This window comes from Pan troglodytes, chromosome 3 (genome assembly GCF_028858775.2).
Source record: "Pan troglodytes isolate AG18354 chromosome 3, NHGRI_mPanTro3-v2.0_pri, whole genome shotgun sequence".
In the NCBI taxonomy this organism is placed as follows: Eukaryota; Metazoa; Chordata; class Mammalia; order Primates; family Hominidae; genus Pan; species Pan troglodytes.
This window is the reverse complement of record NC_072401.2, coordinates 134,468,071-134,485,249: the sequence shown is the minus strand read 5'-3', so window position 1 is coordinate 134,485,249 and position 17,179 is coordinate 134,468,071. Positions and strand designations below refer to the sequence as shown.

Sequence of the window (17,179 nt, the reverse complement as noted above, 5' to 3'; positions counted from 1 at the left end):
AGGACTAATTCACATATTTATGACTTTAATCATATTATTTCATGATATTGCTAATAAACCACCAAAAGTATGCCAATAATACTGGGAGGTAATGAAATTATTTAGGTTGTAAATAATGTGATATAATAGATTTAAATAGTTATATAACTCTAACCAGTATGGGAAAAAATACACTTTTGATCTAAGTATTATTGAAAAAAAAAGCCTGGAGAATGAAAGCGGTAGTAAGTAGAGCTTAAAATAATAAAATAAATGTTAAACAAGTGTATTAGTCCATTTTTGCATTGCTATAAATACCTGCAACTGGGTAATTTATGTAGAAAAGAGGTATAGTTGGCTGATGGTTCTGCAGGCTGTACAGAAAGCATGATACCGGCATCTGCATGGCTTTTGGGGAGGTCTCCAGAAACTTATAATCATGGCAGAAGGCAATGGGGAACTGAACACTTCACATGGCTGGAGCAGGAGTACTAGAGAGAGCGGGGAGGTGCCACACACTTCTAAACAACCAGATGTCATGAGATCTCACTATTGTGAGGATAACACCAAGGGGAATGGTGTTAAACTATGAGAAACTGCTCCCATGATTCAATCAGTTCCCATCAGGCCCCACCTCCAACTTTGGGGTTTACAACTGGACATGAGATTTGAGTGAGGTCACAGATCCAAACCATATTATTCCACCCATGACCCCTCCCAAATCTCATGTTCTTCTCACAACAATCCCTCAAAGTCTCAATGTATTCCAGCATTAAGTCAAAAGCCTAAAGTCTCAACTGAGACCAGGAAAGTCCATTTTGTCTATGAGCTAGTAAAGTTCAAATTGAGTTAGTTACTTTCAAGACAAAATGAAGGTACAGGCATTGAATAAATACTTCTGTTTCAAAAGAAAGAAATTGGTCAAAAGAAAGGGGCTGCAGGCCCCACACAAGCCTGAAACCCAGCAGGGCAGTCATTAAATCTTAAAGCTCCAAAATAATCTCTTTTTACTCCTTTTCTTACATCTAGGGCACACTGATGCAAGTGGTGGTCTCCTAAGGACTTGGGCAACTCCACCTCTGAGGCTTTGCAGGGTTCAGCCATCATGGCTGCTTTCACAGACTTGCATTGAGTGCCTGCAGATTTCCCAGGTGCACCCTGCAGGCTGTTAGGGGATTTAACTTTCTGGGGTCTGGAGGATGGCGGCCTCTTCTCACAGCTCCACTAGTCAGTGCCCCAGTGGAGACTCTGTGTGGGGGCTCCAACCCTACATTTCCCCTCTGCACTGCCCTAGTAAAGTTTCTCCATGATGATTCCTCCCCAGGCAGGCTTCTGCCTGGACATCCAAGCATTGCCATACATCATCTGAAATTTAGGCGGAGGCTCTAAAACCTCAACTCTTGTACCCTGTGTACCTTCAGGCTGACCACCACATGGAAACTGCCAAGGCTCATGGTTTGCACTCTTTGAAGCAATGGTCTGAGTTGTATCTGGGGCCCTTTTAGCCATGCTGGAGCTGAAGTGGCTGGGATGCAGGGAACAGTGTCGTGAGGCTGAGCAGGGCAGCAGAGCACTGGGCCTGGACTATGAAACCATTCTTCTCTCCTAGGCCTCCAGGCCTGTGATGGGAGGGGCTGCCACAAAGGTCTCTGAAATGCCTTCAAGGCCATTTCCCCATTGTCTTCACTGTTAGAAATTGCCTTCCTTTTAGTTATGCAAATTTCTGCAGCCTGCTTGAATTACTCCCCTGCAAATGGATTTTTCTTTTCTTCCACCTGGCCCGGCTACACATTTTTCAAACATTTATGTTCTGCTTTCCCTTTAAATTAAATTCCAGTTTCAGGTCAAGTCTTTGCTCATTTAAATGAGCATATCTTGTTAGAAGCAGCCAGGCTACATCTTGAACACTTTGCTTCTTAGAAATTTCTTCTACCAGATATCCTAAATCATCTTTCTCATGTTCGAAGTTTCAATATCTTGAGGGCAAGGGCATAATGCCTTCAATTTCTTTGCTAATACATAAAAAAGGTGACATTTTCTCCAGTTCTTAATAAGTTTCTCATCTCTATATGAAACCTCCTCACTCTGACCTTCACTGTCCATATTACTATCAGCTTTTCAGTCACAGCAATTTAACATGTATCTAGGAAGTTCCAAACCTTCTCTCATCTTCCTGTCTTCTTCTGAGCCCTCCAAACTGTTCCAACCTCTGCCTGTTACCCAGTTCCAAAGTTGCTTCTACATTTTCGGGTATCTTTATAGCAATGCCTCACTTCTCAGTACCAATATTCTGTATTGGACACAGATCCAAACCATATCAATTTTTTTTTATATTTGAACATAGATTCAAACCATATGAACAAGCATGCTGGTGCAATATGAGCTGATCATTTTCTAAACTGGGCTTACTGAATTCAACTTGTTAAGCTAAATATTGTCTTTGAAAGTATGTTATATCAAAGCACAACCAATTTTTTATTTTACTCTTTCCTGAAATTTATTAAATAACTAAATGATTGCTTGCAACTTCCTTTTAAAATATATTACTGAATGTTAAAACTGATCATGAGGTTCTGGAGGCTCTCTACTGGGAGTTATATATTCATCATTGAACTTAATATACATAAACACTTCAGAGGAGAGCTAATATTACACCCATAATAAAGAGAGAAAAGTTACCATCAGAGAGTGGAATAAATTGTTTAAAATCACACATCAAAGATGTGGTGGAGACTAAATTTGATCCTATGACTTTCTGGCTCCAAGCCTGTGCTATTTAGAATATACTATTAAGTGTCTTAAATCAGTTTTTAAAAGGGTTAACTTTGATATAGCTCACACAATACCCATTTTTTTTTATTCATTTGCCTTCTGTCAGGCACCGTTGAGAGCAATGAGGAAAGAGAAATGGACAACACAACTATCATTGTGGCCTTATTGGTTTTATAGGTTAGTGGCAAAATACAGCCACTAATCAAATTATGATCAGAAATTATAATCACATCAATTTATACTCAAAACATGTTAAAAGTGCCAAGAGAAAAAGAAACAGGTTACTTCTAGATCAGATAACAGGAAATCAGAAAAGTCTTCCATAATGAAAATTTTGGAACTGAGATCCAAATTTATTTGAACTGAGATCTGAGGAAGAGAGTTTACAAACATAAAATGCAGGGAGTACTTGGGATCAGTTCCAGCTGGTAAGAAAAGCATATTAAAGGCCTTGTTTGAGAGAAAGCAACGTCTAGTAATTAAAATAAGGACAGTATTGTACAGCCAGAATCCAAAGAATAAAGGGCAGGGCACAGAAAATGAGTTACTGCAGGCAATGGCAAGATTATGTTTTAGATCATGCTAAATACTTACATTTTAATCTGAGCTAATCATTGGGAAGCCATTGATGTATTTTCAAAAGTGGGTAGCAAATGAGATTTGCATTTTTAAAATTCCCTGTTGGCTACATTGTAGAGAATGAAGGGGATAAATTAAATGATTAATAAGTTTAAGATATCTTTATGTATCTGAGTGGTGATACCATATGACATATTGAATAAATGAGACTAGAATTCAGGGGAGAGTGCTAGGCCATGAAAAAGTATTTTGGAATAATTTGGAATATAAGAAAGCTAACTAAAATAAATAAGGGTGTAGATTATAGAGCAGAAAACAGTGGGCTACTTCTAATTCCTGGGAACACCAAAGTTTACTGAACAACTTAAGAAGATTCAGCCAACGTTGAAGAATGAGAGTAGCAAAAATGTCGGAAGAAAATGGTTTTGTAGCAGCAAAACAAAGTGTTTGAAGCAGAAAGAAAATGGTCAACAATGTTATATGCTCTTTAGGAGTTAATTGAGACAGGAGAGGAAAAAGGTGATTTGGATTAAGTAATGTAGGGACCTTGGTTATTCTAGTGCAAACATTTTGACAGAAGTTAGAGGCTGAAGCCAGATTGGCATGAATTAAGGTTAAACACAAGGTGAGGAAAGAAATACAGAAAGAAAAGACCGGTTCTTCCAAGATATAAATCTTACGAAGAGGATAAGTAAATTAGATTTATAGGTAAAAGAAAATGCCGTCAAGATATTTTGTAAAGCTCTGTGGTAGTATAATTGACTCACAATAAATTGTATGTATTTAAAGTGTAGAATTTGACAGGTTTTGAAATATCTATACACTTGTGAAATCCAAACCACTCTTAAGATTATAAGTGTATTGTCAGCCCCTAAATTCCTTCATGCCCCTTTGGAGTACTTTTCTTCTGTCCTTCCCTAATCCTTTGCCCCATCAAAAGGCACCTACTTATCTGCTTTCAGTCACAGTGATTAGTTTGTTCTTTTCTAAAATTTTATATAAATGAAAACATACAGTATGCTTATATTGTTTATTAGACTTCTTCCATTTAGCATAATAACCTTGAGAGTGTGTTTTTGTGTGCATCCAGGGCAGTCTAGAAGGGCTTCAGGATGACTGACTCTAGGCATTTGGTATTTGTCTCTGCCAAAAAGCAGAGTCAAAATAGTGATGAGATAATCACACTTCAGATAGGTCATCTGAGAGAGAAAACTTGAATAAAAAATAGTCAAGTGATAGGAAGAACATAAAGCAAGGAAGGAGAGGCAAGTGAGGTAGCCTCCTCAGCTGGGATCAGCAGGGGGCCTCTGCGGGGAAGGAGAAAGGGTAAGTGAGTGAACTTCAGAGGTTCACATCCCCACTGCAGACTCCTGCATCCTAATTGTGAAAAAGACTCTAGATCCTCATGGACTCAAAGGCTAACATAGGGAGCTGCTTAGAGACTGTGCAAGGCATTGCTTCAGAGAGGGAGCTCATGCTGGGTCCCACATACCTCTTGAGCCCTAGGGAGCTATAGCAAGATGCCATATTGAGAACCCAGCCACCACCAGACTGCATCCTACTCTGGGGCATAACAGAACCTGCATCTCCACATCTCTGGAGACTTATTGACATGCCCTGCCTACAGCCACACACCACAGCTGGCTGCTGCCTTCAAGGATAAAGGTGAGCCATTGGCAAAGACCCTGTTGCCCCAGCAGTAAAGCCACTATGCATTTCCATATGTACTGACATCAGATTTCCCCACCTGCAGCAGCTACAGCTATGGATGCAAAAGTCAGGGCTGAAGTGCAAGTAAAGTGTACTCCCCAGCCACCTGCATATGGCTGCTACCACTGCAAGCAACCCTACCTTCCCTAGTAGCAGGGCTGTAGTGTGGCCACTGATGCCCCAATCCACTGCCTTGGGCCTGGGGATTACTCCACTCCTGCTTACCACAGCCAGTGCCTTAAAGCACCACAAGGGGTCCTGAGAACAGGTTTTCCCAACCTAGCTCTGCCCCTCCAGTGCCTGAGCATGAAGTTTTGGGGTCTGGGAACCATCCTGTCCATCTACCGCAGTAGGTACCCAAGCCCTCTGCCCAGAGGCCTGAGGTTGGGCCCACCCAATGTACTGCTACCACCACAGTGGGGAACCATCTGGATGTGCTACCTGTGGTCCTGGGGACTGGCCCATCAAGCCTGTCACAGCCACCACCAACATCAGAGTAAGCTGCTTTGGACTTAGAGATTAATCCCACCACTTGCTGATATCACTCAAACCACTCATATAGTCCAGGGCCCCAAGGACTCCCTCACTGGCTCAACCCACAATTGCTACTACCAGTACACACACAAGTTGCATGGAGGCCCAAGAAATGGCCCACCTGGATGCTAACATTGGTACCAGAATATACCACCGTGGTGCCCAAAGTCAAGAACACTCAGCTTACCACTACCATCACTGGGGCCTGAGGACAGGCCCACCCAGTGTCCCCATTCTCAATAAAACTTCACCACAGCCTCCACTACCAATTGCACCCTAAGCCACTGAGGAAACTTAGACACCCCTGACCTTGTTTACAACTACAATCGTATGGAGAGTATACTATTGCATGCACCCAGAATCAAAGCCAAAGTGCCCTACCTCATCAACACCATAGATACATCTTCTGGAAAAAGTTCTTTCATACAAAAGCAAATTCAAAAAATTAAAAGAAGTGGCTGTTACATCACATGTTCAGAAATCAACTTAAGGGCACAAGAAAAATGACAAAGGAACACAACAATTTTCCAGCAACAAATTGCAATGAAGAAATTTATGAAATCCCACAAAAAAATTCAAAATAATATTAAAGAAGCTCAGTGAGATACAAGAGAATACCAAAAATAATACAAAGAAATCAGAAAAACAATTTAGGATACAAACGAGAAATTTACCAAAAATATATCATTAAAAAATAAAGAAATTCTGGAGCTGAAGAATTCACTGAATGAAATACAAAATACATTCAAAAGCTTCACAATAGATTAGATCAACAGAAGCAAGAATTTCAAAACTTGAAGACAGGTCGTTTGAAATAACCCAATCATAACCCAGTCAGACAATTAAAAGAAAAACAGAATTAAAAAGAATGAGCAAAGCCTTAGTGGCATATGAACACCATAATGTGACCAAATATTTGAATTGAAAACTTTCCAAGTCTAGAAGGAGATTTAGACATCCAGACACAGGAAACCCAGAGATCCTGAGAGCTACAATGCAAAAAGGTCTTTCCTATAGCACATTACAGTCAAATTGTCAAATTCAAAGACAAAGACATAATTCTAAAAACAGCAAGAGAAAAGCATTTGGTTAGTTATAAGGGAAACCAATTAGACTAATAGTGGATTTCTCAGCAGAAACCTTACAAGCCAGAAAAGAATGGGATGATGTATTCAAAGTGCTGAAAGGAAAATTGCCAGCCAAGGATAATATATCCCCTAAAGGTATTCTTCATAAATGAAAGAGATGTAAAGTCTTTCTCCGACAAGCAAAAGCTGAAGGAATTTCTCAAGGCTGACCTTACAATAAATGCTTAAGGGAGTTCTACACCTGAAAGTTAAAGAGTGATATCTACCATCATGAAAATGCATAAAAATGTAAAACCCACTGTTACACCAAGCACACCAACAAGGAATAGAAAAAGCTAAAATAGGATCATTTCAGAAAACCACCAGACTTCAATAACAAGCAATAACAGAGAAAGAACAAAGGATACAGAAAACAACCAGAAATCAACTAATAAAATGGTAAGAACAAGCTCTTAAGTATCAATAATAACCTCGAAGGGAAAAGGATTAGTTTTTTCACTTAAGAAAAGGTATACTGTATGAATGCATTAAAAAAAACATAACCCAACTTAATTCAGACTATACGAAACTCATATCACCTGTAAAGACACATAGAGACTGAAAATAAAGAGAGGGAACAGAAAAAAGTTATTCCATTCAAACTGAAAGCAAAGCAAACAGGGTTACCTGTACTTACATGTGGTAAAATAGACTTTGCATCAAAAACAATAAAAGGAGGCAAAGATCATGATATAATGATAAAAGGATAAATTCAGCAAGAGGATATAACAATTTAAAATATATGTGCACCCAACACCAGAGTACTGACATTTATAAAGCAAATATTATGAGATGTAAATGAAGAGACAGATTCAAATACAATAACAGTTGGAGACTTCAACACCATGCTGTTAGTATTAGCCAGATCATCTAGAAAGAAAATTAACCAAGAGACATTGGATTTAAACTGCACATTAGGTAAAATAGACCTAACAGACATTTAGAGTTTTTTATAAGGTGTAAATTATAACTCTTTTCTTTTGTGGATTATGCTTTTAATGTTGTATTAAAGAAATATCGGTTTAACCCAAATTCATAAATATTTTCTCCAGTGTTTTCTGATACAATTTTTGAGTTTTAGGTCTTACATTTAGATATAAAATCCATTTCAATTTAATTTTTATATGGCATTCATCTAGATTGGAACTTTTCCAGTAAAATGTGTTGAAAATATTAACCTTTTCTCTTTGCATTTTCTTTGCACTTTTATCTAAAATAAATGGACCCTATATGTAGATCTACTTACAGACTCTATTCTGTTCCACTGATCTCTTCTTTACTTGTATGAGAGCGCTACATTAAATGGATATTATTCTTTCCTAAAATGTTTGATAGAATTCAGCGGTGAAAACATTTGTCCTGACAATTTATAGTAATAATATTACTAGTAATATTATTAAATATTACAGAACCATATCTCTTATTAATATGGATGCAATAACCCTCCACAAAATATTAGAAAATAAAATACAACTGTGTTACTCAGTGTTCTCTAGAGAGACAGAACTAATAGGATAGATGCATTTATGAAGGAAAGTTTATCAAGGAGTGTTGACTCACACGATCACAAGGTGAAGTCCCACAATAGGCAATCTGCAAGCAGAGGAGTATGGAAGCCAGTTCAAGACCCAACACCTCAAAAGTAGGGAAGCTGACAGTGCAGACTTCAGTCTATGACTGAAGGCCCAACAGCCCCTGGCAGATCACTGGTGTAAATCCATGAGTCCCAAAACTGAAGACTTTGGAGTCTGATTTGGAGGGGAGGAAGCATCCAGAAGAGGAGAAAGATGAAGGCCAGGAGACTAAAACAGTCTAGTCCTTCCCTGTTCTTCTGCCTGCTTTATTCTAGCTGCAGTGGCAGCTGATTAGATGATGTCCACCCAGATTGAGGGTAGGCCTGCCTCTCCCAGTCCACTGACTCAAATGTTAATCTCCTTTAGCAACACCCTCTTATATAATTTTTGAGTTTTAGGTCTTACATTTAGATATAAAATCCATTTCAATTTAATTTTTATATGGTGCTTCTCTAGTTTGAAACTTTTCCAGTAAAATGTAATCAAGATGGCTCTGGTATAGTCTTTTACTCTGCAGCACAGAGCTTTGTTATGGCAAACACTTTTAAGTCATTTTGAAATAGTTGTATTTCCTCTACCTTTGTCAGAGCCAGGAAGGCATCTTTCTTAACTTGCCCCTGTGAGAACTTAGGGGAGGTGATGTTCCTGGAGGTAAACACCCCCAAAATATGTTTTGACTTCTTTGTGAATTAATCTCCAAGGATTCTCTCTGTTTCATGCTAGTCCATACTCAGCTTCCAGTATTTAGTTACAATTACAATGAGGTATCCTATCAGTTTTTGGCTCTAGTGGTTTCTGTTCCAGGTAAGCAAATCTAGCCTGTGACTCTCTGGATCCATCCCTCTCCAGATTTCCCGGTGCCTTTTTGCCTTGCAGTCTCAGTGATATGGTTTGGATTTGTGTCCTTGACCAAATTGCATATCAAATTGTAATCTCCAGCATTGGAGGAGGGGCCTGGTGGGAGGTGATTGGATCATGGTGGCAGATTTCCCCATTGCTTTTCTCATGATAGTGAGTGAGTTCTCATGAGATCTTGTTGTTTAAAAGTGTATGGCACCTTCCCCACTCCCTCTTTCTCCTGTTTCAGCCATGTAGGACATGCCTGCTTTCTCTTTGCCTTTTGCCATAATGGTAAGTTTCCTGAAGCCTCCCCAGGCATGCTTCCCGTACAGCCTTTGGAACCTGGAGTCAATTAAGCCTATTTTTTGTTTAATAAATTATCCAGTCTCAGGTAGTTCTTTATAGCAATGCAAGAACAGGATAATGCACTCAGTTCTCTAATGTTTCCAAGAAAAGTCACTGATTTTCAGGTTTTCCATATTTATGTTGTTGCAGTTATGATGGCAGGAGTGATAATTTCCTAGCTGCTTTAACATGTTAGCACTGAAGCCAGAACTTCTATGATATGATTATTCCATTCTTTTAGCTTACTTTGATATATTTCAGTTTAGAAATAGGATTTCTCTACATTTTACAGAGCTTCATAGTTAAAGGAAAAAAATAAGCTAATCTAAAAAGATAATTGAAAATTTAGATATTTTGAACCTACATAATACAGCCATGAAAGAGTTAATAGGTCACCGGATTAATATTGCATTTTATAATGAAGATACTTGAGTGAAGTTTATTTTTATCCTTTCAAGATATGTTGCTACTAACAGAAGTAATAAACATTCTTTGGTCGAATATTTTCATGCATGTTAAATTCTCTATTATGATATTTGCCATTACAAAGTGATTGGCAAAGTACATATCAAATGAAGTCTCCCATCTCAGTGAATGAACACTGTCTTAACAGTGCACTCCATTTAAGCATCTTGCTAAAGGACTTCAATTTTGTTATAAATGCTTCTTGTATTAAATTTTCAAAATTTACTTATACTCTAAGTAAAAACCTGAATTTGATTCTCTCAAATTACTATATCAAAACTAATGGAAGATATGTTGCTGTTGGTTAATTTCAGTTTGAAATTCTGTAATAAATATTTCTGGAATGGTGATGGGTTGAAAACTCCAAATCTTATGCTCCCCTTTCTGTCCCCGAAAGCTATCTGACCCATAATTATTATGTTTAAAATTTAAATTACTATTTTATAATTCTATGAAACTTTGTATGATAATTAGAGATATGTCTAGAGCAAAGTAATTTCAAATATAACTATCAGCTTTGGGAACCTGAATGAGGCAAGCCCAAATGACAATGACTTATGTCTCTGCATCCCCAAATTTCCAGAATATATCCTCTGAGTATCCAGGAAGTGGGCTTAAGCAATGTCAAACTGAAGTTTGTCTTTTCTGTTTCTGTGCTGAATTGGAAGCTCTTATATTTCATGAAATGTTTGATTTTACTATGCAGTAGTAAGTACCTCTAACTGACTGTTAGGCACTTTTGATTAAGAATAAATCTAGTTGATCATTTATAATGAAGAGAATATTCATGATATTTTACTGACCACACAGCCTCAAGGATCTCTCTAAGACTGTTTTTTAAGAAAGAAGATGGGATTATAGATCATTGGTTATCAGTCTGGATGAACATAAGTATGATCTCAGATATTTTTGAAGAGTGCTGAAACCAAGGTATCTATAGACAGAGATTCTTATTTGGTTAGATGTAAATATGACCTTGGTTTTAGGATTAGATGTAAATATGACCAAGGTTTTAGGATTTTAAAAACTATTCTTATATACAGTCAGTATCAAAAACCAGTGATCCAATGACTATAAATATGTCTTTTTAGATTGGTTCTCATGACCCTTAGTTCAAAACTGAAGAATTTTATTTCCTAATAGCTTGCTTTAGTTTTGATAAATGCTGTGATTTGAATGCTTGTCCCCTCCCAAACTCATGTTGGAATTTGATTGCCATTTAATAGAATTAAGAGATGGGAATTTCCGAGGTGATTAAGCCATAAGTACTCTGCCCTCATGAATGAATTAATGTCAATGTAATGAGAACGGGTTTGTTATTGTGGGAGTAGGCTCCTTGTAAAGAGACAATTTTGTCCTGGTTTTCTTGTTCTGTTTCACCCTCTCTTTGTCCTTTTACTGAATGGTGTCTTCTGCCATGTTATGTCACAGCAAAAAGGCACTTGCAAGATGCTGGCTCCTGATCTTGGACTTCAGAGCCTCCAAAATTGTGAGAAATAAATTTCTGTTCATTATAAATTACCCAGTCTGTGGTGTTCTGTTAGAGCAGCACAAAACAGACTAAGACAACAGACAACCATAACAATGAACAATGCTGAAATTCCTTTTTAATATATCACTGCTGAACTTTATTTTTCTCAATGAGCACAACTAAGTTTTTTAAGCAGAAAAATTTCTGTACTTAACCCTGTTGTTAACAGCCACTATGAGTCACCAACAGAGTCCAACACTTGCTGGGGCAAATGGTGTTTGAAAAAGTCTTTATAATTTTTTTTGCTTGATCTCTTTATGCTAAATTTAATGTACCCAATGAAAATGAAATATCAAGTACCATGAATGATGAATCATTTTATTATGCATTCCCGATAGCTGATCCTCTTTTAAAAAGTTGTAAATTATTTTTCTTAATCTTAGAGCTTTTAAGAAATAAAACTCAGATTATTTTCTCTGAACATTAATGTATAAAAACAGTTAACATATACTCATGAAATTATATATTTTTAAAAAATAAAAATATGCTTCAATTTAGTTGTAATTTAACCTTAGTTCCCAGAGCTGTATAAGTATTATACAGAGGATATATACCAGGGAGTCTTCAATTCCCCGATAGGAGCGATTACACAAACAACTGTGAGGTTGACTCTTTTTGTTAAGTTGAATTAATGCCAGCTATACTTATGAATTAACTTTGAAACATTTTGTGCCACAGATAAAAAACAGAAGTAAGGCTATTTACAATTATTTTATTTTTATTTCAAAAAAGCAAAAAATTATCAGATTTACAAAAATAGTAACATATTTTAATACCTATTTGCAATTTATACTCTTAAAATACTATGCAATTATACTATCCATAAGGTAATTTTGAAATTTGTAAGAAAGCATACTGTGTAATATACAAAAGACCCCAATTTAAACTAATATTTAAACATCTTTCAATGTTCAATAGCATAAACTTCATGAAAATAACATTAAAACTAGCTTGGAGGCCTTAAAACAATATGAAGCATAACATATGTAACACTTTCACCCTACAACCTTAAACGCAGAATATGCCTTGCATATAAACATAAAAAGTTTTAATTTAGGTACATCAGAAATAATCAGATGAATTGTCAATTCTAGTAAATGAAGTGGTTGTATGATGGTTTCTATGAGCTGTATGCTAGCAATAGTAATATTTTTCACTTTTTCTGGAAGTGTCATATAATATAATTAAACTTGTCTTCTGTCTTTTGCAATTGTAAAAGATGTCTTAAAAAAAAAGCCTAAATATGGGCTGGGAATGGTGGCTCATGCCTGTAATCCCAGCACTTTGGGAGGCCAAGGTGGGAGGATCACGAGGTCACGAGTTCGAGGCCAGCCTGACCAACATGGTGAAACCCTGTCTACTAAAAATACAAAAATTAGCTGGGTGTGGTGGTGCGTGCCTGTAATCCCAGCTACTCAGAAGGCTGAGGCAATAGAATCGCTTGAACTCGGGAGGCGGAGGGTGCAGTGAACTAAGATTGTGCCACTACACTACAGCCTGGGCGACAGAGTGAGACTTCGTCTCAAAAGAAAAAAAAAAAAAGCCTAAATATATAGAACTTAAGTAATACATAGAACTACTTAATGTAAGAGGTAGGAATAAGAGTCATGTGTTTGGATTTAGGTTTATTGCTTTTTCGTCTTGCCAACTATCCCTTTCTCAAATGTCTTGCTACTTGAAATGTGTGCATTTAGCTCACTATTTTTTAATGTCTGGCCCATTTATTATTTAATATATTGTAATATATAAATGCATCATATTCTGATCTAGATTTTAAGTTACTTATATATCTGAGAGATCTTTTTACATTTGTTTTAAGCTCTGTAGGGTCTAATAATATAAAAACAACATCTTTTAGAGATTTAGCATATATGTTGACATTTTCTTCTAACAATATTGATAATTACTCTAGTCAAGTCTTTTCCTACTCCATGGAAATATGGACTTTACTGTATTATTTCTTGCTACATCCTTTGAGGAGATGTTGTTGAAAAAATGTTGGGTGGGCAGACTACATATTTTTCTTTTTCAACTTTTCCTATAAACCATAGCATAGGTCTATATAAATCACCAGATTTAACTGTAAGGGGTAAATCAATGGACGACTGGGCAATTCCATTTAGTCTTCATGTAAGTGCAATGAATTAAATAGTATTTACACTGCATTTTGCTTAAGGGAGAGTGGAATAAGTAGTATTGTTCCTGAATTTCTATATTGGATTTTCTTACATAAAGCCACTGCTTTGGTTTGAATGTTTGTTCCCTCCAAAACCCGTGTTGAAATTTAATTGACATTGTCACAGTATTATTAGATAAGACCTTTCAGAGGTGATTGGGTCATGAGGGCTCTGGCTTTATGGGTGGAATTAATGCTGTTATAAAAGAATGAGTTTGATCCCCTTTTCGCTCTTGATTTTCTGTCTTCCACCATGGGTAAAGATGCAGCAAGAAGGCTCTCACCAAATGCCACACTTTGATCTTGGTCTTCCCAGCCTCCAGAACCATGATAAATAAGTTTCTGTTCATTATAAATTACCTAGACTCAGGTATTCTGTTGTAGCAGGACAAAATGGAATTAGATAACCACTAAAGCTTATTTTTTCTCAGATATACTGTCAAATGAAGTACTATTTTTAAGATTTCTACATATATAATGCCATTTTCCAAAGACATATTTAGGAAAAATTCTAGTAATTTCTAACTCTTGTATTAGGATTTAAGAAACATAAAATCATCTCAGTGTAGCTACAAAGCAGTAAGTACTTTGACTAAGTTAAAACAATTAATAAAAGAAAGAGAAGGTTGAACTCTCAGAATGCCCTTCTTTTCCCATTATTTCTTCTTTAAAACCAGGGAGCTGGCTCGTTTACAGGAAAAGGTAATTTTAAAAAATCAAAACAAAACTGTTATTGTCTCATTCATATGAGGCTTGAACTTGCCTAGAAATGGCATATCAGAAACACATTTATTTATATATTAAGTTAAATACTCTTGGATAGTTAATGCCACTTTGTATTCTATGACTACTTTTTCTGAAAATCTAAATAGTTTACTGAATCTTTCGTGTATGATTATGGTAAACTGTCCAAAAGGTCAAGATGATGAAAGAATTACCTCTTATTTTAGATATTGTGGTAAAGCTGAGATTAGCAGTTAGTTAGATGCACACATAAATAATAAACATAATGTGTAAATGAAATATTGCATGTATTGTCTTTATGAGATCTTACACATTTGTTTTTAACGTTTAGCTCAGTACTAGTTATATTCACTCCATAATTCATCTGAGATTAGGTTTTAGGTGTAAGCAGTACCTCCTCCTTTACTTAATATGTGCACAAAGTTGTTTGGAGAGACTGTCAGGCTTAATTTTCTGCCAATGAAAAACGGTCAAGAGGTTAGATATATTCAATAATAATATAAAATTATTAGTTTTAAAAATTCTACAGGATATACTTTACATATTTAAGGCCTTACTTTTAAAAAACATGTTTAATGTTATTTCTATAAGAACCTTATAGTCTTTAGGATTGCGTGTGTGTGTGTGTGTGTGTGTGTGTGTGCTTGGTTTTCTCTATGAATTCAACTAATAATGACAGCAGCACCATTTATTGATATTCTATTCTATTTCAAACATTATTTTCCAGGCATTTCAGAAATGCTACTTCATTTAATCTTTTAAAAATCCTATAATACAGATATAAACATACCCTGAAGTCTCCTCTGATACGTGGCTTTTTTGCTCCTGTAATTTGTCAAGCAGGAGGGTAGTTCCTCGAGTGGGAGAGGTTACAGCTCTTCTACTCCCACCTCCCACAGTTAGCTTGCTGAGTAAGCCAGTGACGTCACAACTTTTTCCGCTCTGGCAGTTGGGCTAACAGGAGAGAGTGGCGTCTAATGGTTTCTTCTCTCACATTGTTTGGGGAGCAGAAGGGAAGGTTACAACTCTTTTACTCCCGCCATCCCCAGCTCAGCAAGTTCCAAGTTCTTGTCCTGCAACAAAGGAATAAGATATGTCGACACCAGAAAGTAAATAAGGCAGAAAAGAATTTTGAGCTATAGAAGGAAAACTCTCAGCTGCCAGAGGGGACCTGAAAGCCGGTTAGCCATCTGTGAGGCTGAGTCCTGGGGTTTTCATGGGCTTAGAATGGGGAAGTGCATGCTGATTGGTCCGTGGGTGGTATTGGAAAAAGCACCATTGGATTGGTTAAAGGGCATCATTCAGAAGGAACCAATTGAGAGAGAGTGGGTAGGACAGGGATAGTTCTCACTGCAGCTGTGGACTCTATCTGGAACTGGCAGCTTGGATCTCAGGCTTTAAGCTGTCCTTGGTTTGAGGATCGGGTTTCCTGACTCTGCCTGCCTAGGAGTTTGTCTGTCTCCTGTCACTATCACAGGCATTCATGATCTCTTAGGTAATACTTCACTAGCTTTTAACATACCTCTCTCTTTCAGTATCTTCTGAAACTACTATGGCTCATACGTTTACCAGTATTTTTTTAAATGAAACATAGATCAGATTATGAATAAGAAACAAATGTAATTTATGATAGTCTCCAAGTAAAGTACAAATTTCATCCTATTTTTATGTCATTCTTTATTTTACAAACTTCTCTGTTTACATATGCCATGAATGGATCCAACTAAATTTAACTATTTGGGAGGCAGGAAACATAGTGGCTAAAATATAGGCTTTTAAATTTGCTTTAATGTTGCTTAACTCTGTGACCAGGAAATGTATATCTGTAAAATTAAGATTATAGTATTTAACTATCACATAGCAATATAATACCCATATACTGGGGGTAAAATGCTTAATGTATACACGTTGTTTTGTTACTGCTTAATATGTGTTAGCCCTTATGTTATTTATTGAATGACGTCCCCACAAAAAAGAAAGGTTAAAGTCCTAACCCTCATGACCTCAGAGTACAGTCTGGTTTGAAAATAGAGTTGTTACATATATAATTATTTAAGATAAGTCTTTTATATTGGAGTAGAATGACTCTCTAATCCAATGTGAATGGTGACATTATAAGAAGACATGGAGACATAAAGATAAAGCCACGTAAAAACGGTGGCAGAGATTAGAGTGTTGAATCTACAATCCAAGGAATGCCAAGGGTTACCTGGGCTATCACTAGAAACCAAGAGCGAGATGTGGGACAGTTTCTCCCTCAGATCCCTAGGAAATAACTAACTATGTTGAAACCTTGATTTAAGACTTCTAGAGTCAAGAATTGAGAGAATAAATTCCTGTTGTTTTTAACAATCCAGTTTTTAGTACCTGGTTATCACAGCCCTAGGAAACTGATACATCTTATTATATCAACTTTTCTTATATTCTTTTATCTTTATTCCTCTGCTCCCACTTTCCTAGTTGTGCTTTTCAGTAACTAACTCCTGCTTTTGCTTTAAGCTCAGTTCTCTAATGCATGTCTGTACCTCTATCATACAATCCACACTCTTAGCTATTAATTGATATATATCTATATCATATCCTTTATCATAATATGATTTTATGGTTTACTTATATATAGTCTGCTTTGCTGGAATATAAACTCCCAATATTCAAAAACTGAAATGTATCTGCTTTTGATTCTTTGTTAGTCCAATATCTTTCACAGTGTCTTGCACATGAAAGAATCTCAAAGGTTTGTGAATTAGAATTGTTTTGGTTTTTGTTTGTTTTTAGTAACTGTGACCATAACAGAGTATTGTTT

General features: G+C 36.6%; 1 long non-coding RNA gene across 1 annotated transcript in view; it reads right to left on the bottom strand.

Moving 5' to 3' along the window:
• Positions 1-15,634, bottom strand: part of LOC107974412 (uncharacterized) — a 37,693-nt gene extending 22,059 nt beyond the window's left edge. The window contains exons 1-2 of the long non-coding RNA XR_001717152.4: positions 15,548-15,634; positions 15,167-15,449 (exon numbers count right to left, since the gene is read on the bottom strand). This is a non-coding gene — a long non-coding RNA (uncharacterized LOC107974412). The remainder of the gene's footprint in view (positions 1-15,166; positions 15,450-15,547) is intronic.
• Positions 15,635-17,179: the final 1,545 nt, after the last annotated feature.